General features: G+C 40.8%; 1 long non-coding RNA gene across 1 annotated transcript; it reads left to right on the forward strand.

Moving 5' to 3' along the window:
- Positions 1-3,038: 3,038 nt before the first annotated feature.
- Positions 3,039-4,603, forward strand: LOC122200843. The gene is made up of 2 exons (XR_006193951.1): positions 3,039-3,112; positions 4,509-4,603. It is a non-coding gene; the product is annotated as an uncharacterized LOC122200843 (long non-coding RNA).
- Positions 4,604-10,908: the final 6,305 nt, after the last annotated feature.

The raw sequence follows: 10,908 nt of genomic DNA on the forward strand, positions 1-10,908 counted from the left end.
AATTTCAGAGTCACATAGCACTGTACTAATTTCATCCCCCCCTTTATTCACAAGCGTCTACATCTATTCATTTACTCATGGCAAAGTTTCTGCCTAATCTTGTTGCCTTTACTTAAGATCAGGCCCCCATGACTTCACTTTTGTGAGTTTTCATTATCTTCCTGACTGCAAAGTTCCCCATCCCGAATTTACTCTTCATGTTGACCCCAGACAGATCCTCCAAAGTGTACCTCTGATGATGAGCTGCCTGTTCTCCAACAGCATTTAATCGTTCCAAGAATTAGCCACATTTAGTCTTCTCAAATAGCTTTCTAACCCCTCTACTCTTTCACATCAATTATCATCTTATCATTCTCTGTGGTAAAAGTGTGCAAGGATGCCTTTCTTAAAGGTTAACTGTTCTCTTAACTATACACGGGATTTATTTTCCTAGGGAACCAGGACATATCATATTTCACTGAAATACACGGTTTCACATTTTCACATCGTTGAAATCATGATGTATCTTGCGATTAATGGCACCTAACATTTTTTTCCTTTTAAATCACATATAAAATAATGTTGCATCTTAAAAGAGACAGCATCATAAATTTGTTGAAATACAGTATCTTTTTTGGTCTTCACCATATATAACCATGATTTTCAAATAGGAAATGTTCAAATATTGCTTGATATACAAATGTATGTTAAGAAACAAGTCTCATGTTGAAACTCAAGGAATTAGCCCGGGATATTGGTTAGTTTTGCTGCACCCATTCCGGCAATAATTTCAAATGCAACAGCTACAAACATCAGAATGAGATGGGAAATAAAAACAAATATACACACTTAACAAGTTGATTGAACCTGCTAGTGTGGACAGACAGAGTAGAAAACTGCACAGAGCACAATAAATACTAAATCCAAGTGATAACTTTATGATCAGCTATTCGTTCCTGTATTGGATACTTTAGAAAATATCTCATTTTTCTAAACTGACATTCTCTCTGACATTTATCTTACCCAGGTCTTCACACTCATTTCAAAGTGTGCTATTTTTACACGGAAAAAAAAAATAAGTATCTACTTAATTACCTGATGCCAACAAGAACTATTGTCTTTCATAACATGAACTGTGCTTCCAAAACCTGGGTGTCTGAGCAACTGGGTAAAGAAGTTAATTCTTCGTAAGACATTTGCTTGGTGCCTTTAAAATCTGAATAAGCTAAAGACTGCATCACTTACTGCACCAGCAAAGTGAGACCATCCTTTGTTCTGGATTATAAGCAACAATCACATTCAAGTTCACCACACTGGATGTATAAGGTTCTATTTAAACTGTCTGATGAAGCATATGAAACCTCTGAACAATTTATCAATTTTCCAAATATTCTTGCTTCAGACTATGTAAATCAAAGGCAAGGCATTCATTCATACACAGTTGAGCAGGTGTGTTTTAAGTAATGGAGCACCTAGGTGGCTCAGTCAGTTAAGCATCTGACTTCACCTCAGGTTACGATCTCACGGTATGTGGGTTCGCGGGTTCGAACCCGTGTCGGACTCTTTGCTGACAGCTCAGAACCTGGAGCCTGCTTCAGATTCTGTGTCTCCCTCTCTCTCTGTCCCTCCCCCACTCATGCTCTGTCTCTCTCTCTCTCAAAAATAAACATTAAAAAAATTAAGTAGCATGGACATTGTTTTGATTTATCAAAGAGAGCATCTAATCTATTCTTATTGTACAATACATGCTCATCGTAGATTAAAAGTCTATAACATCACTTGACCTCATTGCTAATATTCATTCTATCATTTAATCATGGATCTCACCTTATAGTCCCTTTCAGAATTCAAAGCTTCTTGGGAGGGAGAGCATTCTTTACACACTACCTTGGCGTGAATCTGGTGTGACGAGGCTTTCAGAGATGTCCAGAACAACAGGAAAGATGGTACTTGTGGGGTGAGCTGCACAGAGGTCACAGCGCTGGGGTGATGGTGCAGACCTGTGTGGCCCTGCCGAGGCCTAAAGAGCCTGGGAAGCCATAGTCTACAGACTATGTGGGTTTCCAAGTCGGTTTGTAGTTGTGACTTTGTCTTCTAGAAGCTCTGTGACACTGAGCGAGGGTATAATTTCTCTTGGCCTCAGCTTCCTCATCTATACGGGGCTGATACTACTTTTGACCTCATACATCTGTAAGAGGGGATGTATACACATTACTTACCCTAGTGAATTGTATTTATATGGCAACTATTTTCACTTTTCCTATGAGTATTAGGTGTTGAAGAAACTGCAATTATTCTGAAAATAGCACTACTACTTTTCTTAAAAGCAAAGCAGACAGATTAATGAGACTATGCTTTGCACAATGTCACTGTATGCTCAAAATACACTATTCTACCTTCATCCCTCTTTTCATGTTTCTTTCTCTTTTGTTGTTCATCTTCATTTTTGATCTTTTTTTTTTTTTTAGCACTGAGGCTGCAGGAACTTAGGGTCTTGTAGAAAGAAGGAAAATGTGCACATGATAAGAGCAGAGGTAGAAAGTCTGTTTAAGCAGAGGTAGAAATATGCTATTTTGGCCACTCAGAAGAAAAAGATATCACAAAGTGCTTAAGGGAAGGCATCAAGGGTGGCAGAGAGATAAGAGAATGTTTTGTGGACAAAGAGATGCTGGGACTATAGGATCCAAATGTGAAATGAAAGGAGAAGGGTTGTGGTTGGGAGGGGTTGCCAGAAGGATCCACATACACAAAAGGTCAGTGGTGTGAAAAATACAGGCACAGCCCTGTTTTGCTTTGGCAAGAATGGAGAATGTAAGGAGTAGAGAGTCAGAACATGGATGCTGCAAAGCTAAGTGTGTGACTCATCTCCCTGTAAGTATGTGGACACAGGTACAGCGTCCATCCCGTTGGTAAAACGGAGCAGCAGGTGTATGAGGATTACATAGGTTATTTAAACCGCTAACACGTCTTCAGCTCACAGGACCTAGTGTTTCTTCTTTCTTCAATAAGCGATGTGGGGCCACTGAAGTGTCTGAGGAGGAGAGTGAGCAGACCAGAGCTGTGACTCCAGACAAATACCTGGGGAGCCGCGTTCTCCATAGCATCGTGGGACAGAGACAGAATAAGACAAAAGGTGTGTATGTGTGTTTAATACAGTGTGATTCACTCCAGTCTTAGGACCTGCCTGAAACTATGCTAAGCCAGGCTTTCAGTCCATTTATTTCTCTGCACACATTCTCAGCATGTTACATAAGACTAACAAGTACAAGGTTCCCACGGAGAATCTTTAAAAAGAACCTGTGACCTGGTGTAGACTGGAACACTTACTTAGTATTTTAACACATAATGGAAAAATTTAGGGACGACGGAAGTGTAAGGGTCGCGGCTGAAACTGAAAACATTCATTTAGACAGATTGAAAGCATTTAGCAGACTGCCTGGGCCCTGCGAGGAGACAGCAGTGGCCGACAGGCCAGCTTCGTTCCTGGCAGGCAGTGATGGGGTTGCTCTTTTGGAACAGGGATTCAAAACAGAGAGAATATAAGGCAGGTCTAGATTGCTAAAAGAAATCTGAAAATAGTGTGTTCTGCAATAATTCTGATGCCATGGTATTTCTGTGTAGTTGGGAACACGTGTGGGCAATACTCGGGGGAAAAAGGAGACAAAAGTAATCATGTGGAGTATCATTTGATTAATTCTCAGCTAGCAAATTGTATAGACTTAGTTTCACCTGCAGGGGAGAGTGTCCTGGCTCCTTTCTGTGTGGTCCTAGTTTGGCCCTTGGTTTCCTTTACTGTTTCTTTTCTAATGCTTAGACAGACCCCCTACCCATAGAGCCCAGAAAATCTCTCTGCAAAACAGTTGGGTGGTTTTATCAGGCAATTGAGCCACAATACTAGCCATTAGCTGCACATTCATCTCTGGTTTCCTGCTGCCCTTCATTGAGCCTAACTGTACTTTTAATCACCTGCTAAAGAGGATTCTGCACTCTAGGAAAACTACCCTCACCAGATTTGGATCAGACCTTCCCTTTTTCAAAGATATGCTGGTAATTTTATTCAACATAGGGGAAAAAAAGCAGAGTGACATATTGGAAGAATCTTCTTGTCTAATAGAAATGTAGCAATAGATTCCCTGATGAACTGATCAGATTTAGATGTGGACACACCTGTAGCTACAAATCTTCCTGGTCTTGATATCCCTTTTAAAGTCACTGGAATGGGGGCGCCTGGACAGCTCAGTCGGTTAAGTGTCCTACTTCAGCTCAGATCATGATCTCATGGTCCATGGGTTTGAGCCCCACATCTGGCTCTGTGCTGGCAGCTCAGAGCCTGGAGCGTGCTTCAGATTCTGTGTCTCCCTCTCTCTCTGTCCCTACCCCACTTGTGTTCTGTCTCTCTCTCTAAAATAAATGCTAAAAAAAAATTAAAAAGACAGCCAAACTTCCAGAGCTAATTGAAAATGTTTGCTCTGCTTGTCATTTCCTTCATCTCCTTCAGACATATTTTTCTCTCTTCATTCTCTCTTCAGACAAATTGAAGACTGTAAGTGGGGACAGTGTATCTGTTTGGAGTTCAAGAACGCATCAAAGCCACGTGACTTTGAATAAACTTTCTAAACGTCAATTCTTTCATCTGTAAAACTGAGATGGTATTATTAACCCTAAATGGCTTTCCCAGGAACAAGTGAAATAAGCCCCAGTTGTTATTTTTCCCCCATTGATGAGAAATTAAATTTTGCGACGTCTTCTTAGATACTTTATAAGCTCAAGAAATGAAGCACACTGCTCTTCTTCTCGGATTTATTACATCTGCTGAGAAAGTCTTCACTGGCCTCCTTCTGGAACAGAGATGCAGTGGAACCAAGGCTCAAGTAGTTAAAGAAGCCTTAGATGACGTCCCTCCACAGAGAGAGGGACACGAAGATTCAGAAATGATAACCCCAGAGGTGATAAGTCAACTCACAGGTGAGTCCTTCTCAATCTTACTTATCAGGTCGACACATAAGCAAAGTTATGTTTCTTCTTAAAAGCTTCTCTCCTTGTTCCCTCTTTGGTCTGAACTCCCACTGTTAATACTATTCAAGGTGAAATAGCTCAAAACATGCCACAAGAAAGCTTTTTAATACTGTCCCTGATCATTACTTAAATCACATATCACTGTTTACTCAGCTATGTTTATATATGTACCACCTCCCTGCCAGACACGTTTTACATCCTTTGGGGATGAACACTCATGTTGATTAACTGGTTTTTCAATAAATTAATAGAGAAGGGTAGGCTAGTGCTTAAGAACACAAATTGGGTTCAAATTTCAGCTCAATGTATTGTCCAAATGATCCGATCATGTTTCTAAACCTCTCCACGATTTAATTTCTTTATTTGCAAAAGTGGCCACCTTAGAGGACTGACAGAGTCTTAAATTCCTGGTACAAATTAATCCCTCAATAAGTTGTTGCCATTATAATGGTAACTGTTTGTATCCCTACTTTGAGTAAGACGCAGGTTGGGTGTTATATATGCATTATATCCAATTCTTAAAGTTCTATTATTGTTGTCAACTTACAGATAAGAACATGAAGGCATAGAGGGTAAGGCTTATACCAGCCGACTCAGCGTGCAGTAGCTCAGTTGAGAATTGAAACTCTGTGTTTCTGGCATAAAATCCTCTCCCAGTTAGTCTGCTGAACCATAGATGTCCTTTTTAGTGCTTTTGTGAACATTTACTGATCACTTAATACGTGCCCAACATTGTTTGAAATGTTATGTTTTGTCTTTTAAAATTCTCACACAGGGGCGCCTGGGTGGCTTGGTCGGTTAAGCGTCCGACTTCGGCTCAGGTCATGATCTCACGGTCCGTGAGTTCGAGCCCCGTGTCGGGCTCTGTGCTGACAGCTCAGAGCCTGAAGCCTGTTTCAGATTCTGTGTCTCCCTCTCTCTCTGCCCCTCCCCTGTTCATGCTCTGTCTCTCTCTGTCTCAAAAAATAAATAAACGTTAAAAAAAAAAATTAAAAAAAATAAAATAAAATAAAATTCTCACACAAACCATGAGATAGGTCCAGTTAATCTCAGTTAAAAACAAAACAACAACAAAACAAAACAAAACACCTGAGGCACAAAAGTCATTACTGTGTCCAAGGTCTCAAAGGTGGTAAATGGGAAGGCCAGGACCTCAGAGCTCTCCTCGCATCCCTTAACACATCAGTGATGGACGCACCCCTATTATGGAGCATGTACTGCATCCCAGACTGGGATCTGGAAGCAAGAATATAGCAGTTACCAAACAGATAAGACCCTGACTGTCCTGGAGCTTCATGCGAGTGGGAGGAGACAGACACACAAGTGTACATGTAATATGTCACATGATTTTCAGCCCTTTGGAGACACTTCAAGTCAAGTAAAAGTGATTGTAAGGGTTGAGGAACAGCTTAGGGCTTTCCATACAGTCACCAAGGATGGCTCATGGATTCAGTGATATTCAGAAAAGACTGAAACTGAGCCCTCATGGAATCAGGGGAACAGCATGCCAGATTAGGGAAGAGCAGTGTAAAACCTGGACGAAGGACTACGCTTGGCATGGTTAAAGAACCACAGGTGGGCCCACGTGTCTGCAGTAGAGTGAGGGGAATAGAGTGGGGGCAGGTGACATCAGGGTGAAGGGTGATGAGGGTCCTCTGGGCAGTGGTAAAAATATTGTATATGAATGAAATGGACAATTAGCAGACTGTTGAGGGGTACGATCATTCGTACCACAGGATACATACCAGCACACAGAAGATCCCAGCAGATACGAAGTCTAGTTAGATTACTGCAGTTTGTGCAAACGAAGGGACTGCCTACTTGTATTAAAGGGGAAATGGCAACAAATACACAAACAGGAAACAGCCACATATCCATAGATGGAAGGATAGGATATTTTGAAGTTTCCAGGACCTGCCATCAATTGAGCCAGGACTATGACTTAAGAGACAAGTCAGGGTCCCATCGACACAAGGAATGAAGTCACCATTTAGGGGGATCAAGAAAACTGAGGGAGGAAAAGCTTTGGAGGGAAACCATGAGAGACTTATTGGAGACACATAAAATATCAACACACAGGAGTTTAACAAAGAGCAAGTATGTGAGTTCTAGGGAAAAAGGAGCTTGTACCAGACAAAACACTTACTTATGCAGACATTAAGTGACCCAAATCTCAGTAAACACATTTTTATTCCTCACTCGTACTACATGGCCACCTTGGGGCTGCTGAGGCTCTGCTCCAAGTTGCCTTGATCCTGAGACCCAGGCTGCCAGAGCAGACGGGTTAACACTTTGCCAGTCTCATGGCAGAAGGCAAAGGCGCGATGAATCATGCACTCGCTCATAAAGCTTTTCCTTAGAGGTGACCAACGTAATTTCCATTCTCATTCCATTGGCCAGAGCAAGTCACATGGTCAGGTCTGACATTTTTGTAGTGGAGATATGTAATTGTCGTCTAGAGGAGACGGGAATACTAACTCAATCTACCTCAGGGATAAAGGATATAAAATATGGGCAATGTCTGCATGAAGAAACTAGCTGAAGCTGTAAGTCTGGATATCACCAAGAAGGTAATTGTAAGAAAGCATAGAAGTCTGATGTGTGGGGTGCTCCAGGTTTCTGAGGTCCAGATAAATCAGAAAAACAGTCTGTGGTGAAGTTGTCAATAATGTAGGAGAAGAGAGATGGGTGTCCCGGATGCCAAGTGAAATAAATGCTTCAATAATAAAAGATTGATCAACAGTGTGCCGATCAAATACACTGAGGACAGAGAATTGACTGTTGTATTTATAAATGTTCAAGTTATCTGTCACTTGGAAATAAGAATCTCTCTAGAACGTTGGGGATGAAACTCTGGTTCAAGTGGGTTCAAGAGTAAATGGGAGGGGAGGAAATGGAGCATAGACCGCTCGCTCAAGGAGTTTTACTGTATGTAACACAGTACTGTGTCATCAATAAAATGCCCTGCCCCGTCAATGGCAGGAAAAGGGCTGCAATCAAATCAGCAACCCAGACCAATAGAAGCCTCTAGTTCTTAAAAAAAAGAACAGATGTCATAAAAACATCAGCAGGTATTCATTTTGTGAACTCACGGAAGACAGAAGAAATAACCGGAGTAACACTTGGGAAAGAACACTTCTTTTCTTAAAAAGGAAAAGCATTATCTATGTTTTCATTTCAATTCATTCATATTGACACCAGATGGTGTTATAATAAATCATTCCTTTACTTCCCTGAACAACAATCTTCTTTCTTCTATGTTCCTTCCTGAGACTTCATTTTTCCTTCAGAAAGAGTATGAATTGTTGCCAGTTCAATTGTACATAAGCCCTAGACTACAGGGAATTGAAGAACTGACTCTTTGTCACTGCAGTACATTTACTATCCCATGTCCCATATGAAATATTTGCCTCTGATGCTAAGTGAACACATTAAACCAACTCATCTTTCAAGCCCTGTGTACATTTCTTGTCTCCATTCCTCTTTCTATAGAATCAGTGACCATATTCTGGATTTTGGTTGTCACAAGTATGATGACTTTTTCCACAGCTGGACAGCTTATACCTCACACCAGGGGTCAGGCTTGGTGACATCAGCACCTGTATGTTATCGTGCAGTCATCAAATATTTAGGTGCTTAAGAGATAATGTGTTAGCCATCATTTACTTACCAGGAGACCTCTCTCATTTTTGTTCTCATATTTTCTTCTTCTCTCTAAATGATGATGATGATGATGATGATGATATGAGAAAGTATTTCCTCAGTTATCTGAAAAATAGTTTTCCTATACATATGAGATAATTATTATTGTGAAGGCAGTTGACTCCTGATTATCAGGCATATGAGACAATCATAGTATCTATGCACTGGTCATCAAAATCACAGGTAAAGTGTAATCTGCGATTGTTGTTCCCAAACATGCAAAGGTTTACCAGAAATCAGAGAAATCAGAGAAAAAGTAGCCATATGTGTTTATTAATTATTTCAGAAATGACTCTGCAGATCATAAAACTAGAGCGATCAAAATGAGTAGAATTTGATATTATAGAAACGATTTGATAATTGAAATCACTTAGTTTGGATTAATGATATAGCAATTTGATCATGTTTCGGCAAGCAGAGGTTGAAGACCAAAAGAATGAAGTAATTAGACTTTAATAAATTCAGTCATGGTATAAACCATTACGAGGATGGGCCAAACACAAATGTTTTTGTTATTGTGAGGGGCACCTGGGTGGCTCAGTCAGCTGAGCATCCGACTTCAGCTCAGATCATGATCTCAAGGTTCATGAGTTCGGGCCCCATGTTGGGCTCCGTGCTGACAGCTCAGAGCCTGGAACCTGCTTCGGATTCTGTGTCTCCCTCTCTCTCTGCCCTTCCCCCACTCTCTCTCTTTCTCTCTCTTTCTCAAAAATAAACATTAAAAAAAATAATAAATGGCTTGTTATTGTAAACATACACCTGAGTTTTCCATGTAATCTATTTAATAGCGATGAAACATCTACAAAAATTTGAAACTGTAAAACCGTTTATTACGGTCGTGTCTTTCTAGATATAGAATGTAAGGTTGTGTTTTCGTGCGTATACTGCTTAACTCTTCACAAGTCAATATTATATCTCTCTTGAGACTTCAGTATTTGGGCCCGAGAACTGTGGACTGCTACATCCGTTAAGTACCAAGTGATGCACACTTGTCACTAAATGGCTTCCGGCTTCCACATTCTCCAACCACTCTTCTGAACGAGAACGAATCAGCGGTAAGCCAGTCCTGCTTTTCTTTTCAACACTTAGGCTGAATGCTAGGAAAACTTGTCTGCCTCTCAAGGGAGGTTAGACTCAAGCCCTTACCCTACCAAGGTGGGTTCCAAGTAGCTGCTGTCAGTGTTTAAATGTTTCCCTTCCGGGAACAGAAAGCAAGACCCCAACTCCACGCCCTTCAGAGAAACAGATTCATCAGCATAAACCCTTGGTGTTGCCAGTACTGGATTTCAGTGCATTAAATGGACATCTCAGACGCTTCTCACAGGGAAATATACAGGGCACTACGAAAAAGTGAGCATTTGGTACAACCCATGAACGTTTGTGAAATCCGTGATTCGTATGAAATAAATAGCAACGACAACATAAAATGTAGTCCGTGCGGGGTTAAAGTGTGCATGCATCTGTAGGGGGGTAGTAGCAATAACTATTAAATACGTTTTTCTGAATATTTATTTTTCTGACATTGAACATATATATGTATTTACTTTCTCTCAATTGTGACAGAGCTACATAGATATTGTATAGTCTTAATTTTTCCAGGAACTTAAAATCTACATGGAAGAAAATCTTCTCTTCGTACAAAGTTTTACCATGAACTGGACAAATGCTTTGACCAAATCCTGTAAGTGAAAAAGAGCAGCTTCAAATAACAGGGATATTAGAAATTAGATTTTTACAAATGTTTGTTGTTGAAGTATAGAGGAAATGTAGTTTCAGGTGTACCACATAGTGATTCGACAAGTGCGCACATTATGCAGTGACTGTCACCACCTGTCACCGTACAAGACATTGTTACAGTATTATGGACTATCTTCCTTACGCTGTACTTTTCATTCCTGCGACTTATGTTTTTACTTAAATTTTTTATGTTTATTTATTTTTGAGAGAGAGGAAGACAGAATGCTAGCAGGGGAGTGACAGAGAGAGAGGGAGACACAGAATCGGAAGCAGGCTCCAGGCTCTGTGTTGTCAGGGCCTGACGCAGGGTTTGAACCTACAGACTGTGACATCATGACCTGAGCCAAAGTTGAACGCTTAACCAACTGGACCACCCAGGTGCCCCGCATTCCTGTGACTTATTTACTTTACCACTGGAAGTTTGCACCTCTTCACCGGCCCGTCCCCCCCAACCTCCTCTCTGGCAACCACCAC

Source organism: Panthera leo, chromosome D1 (genome assembly GCF_018350215.1).
Source record: "Panthera leo isolate Ple1 chromosome D1, P.leo_Ple1_pat1.1, whole genome shotgun sequence".
NCBI classification, from domain to species: domain Eukaryota; kingdom Metazoa; phylum Chordata; class Mammalia; order Carnivora; family Felidae; genus Panthera; species Panthera leo.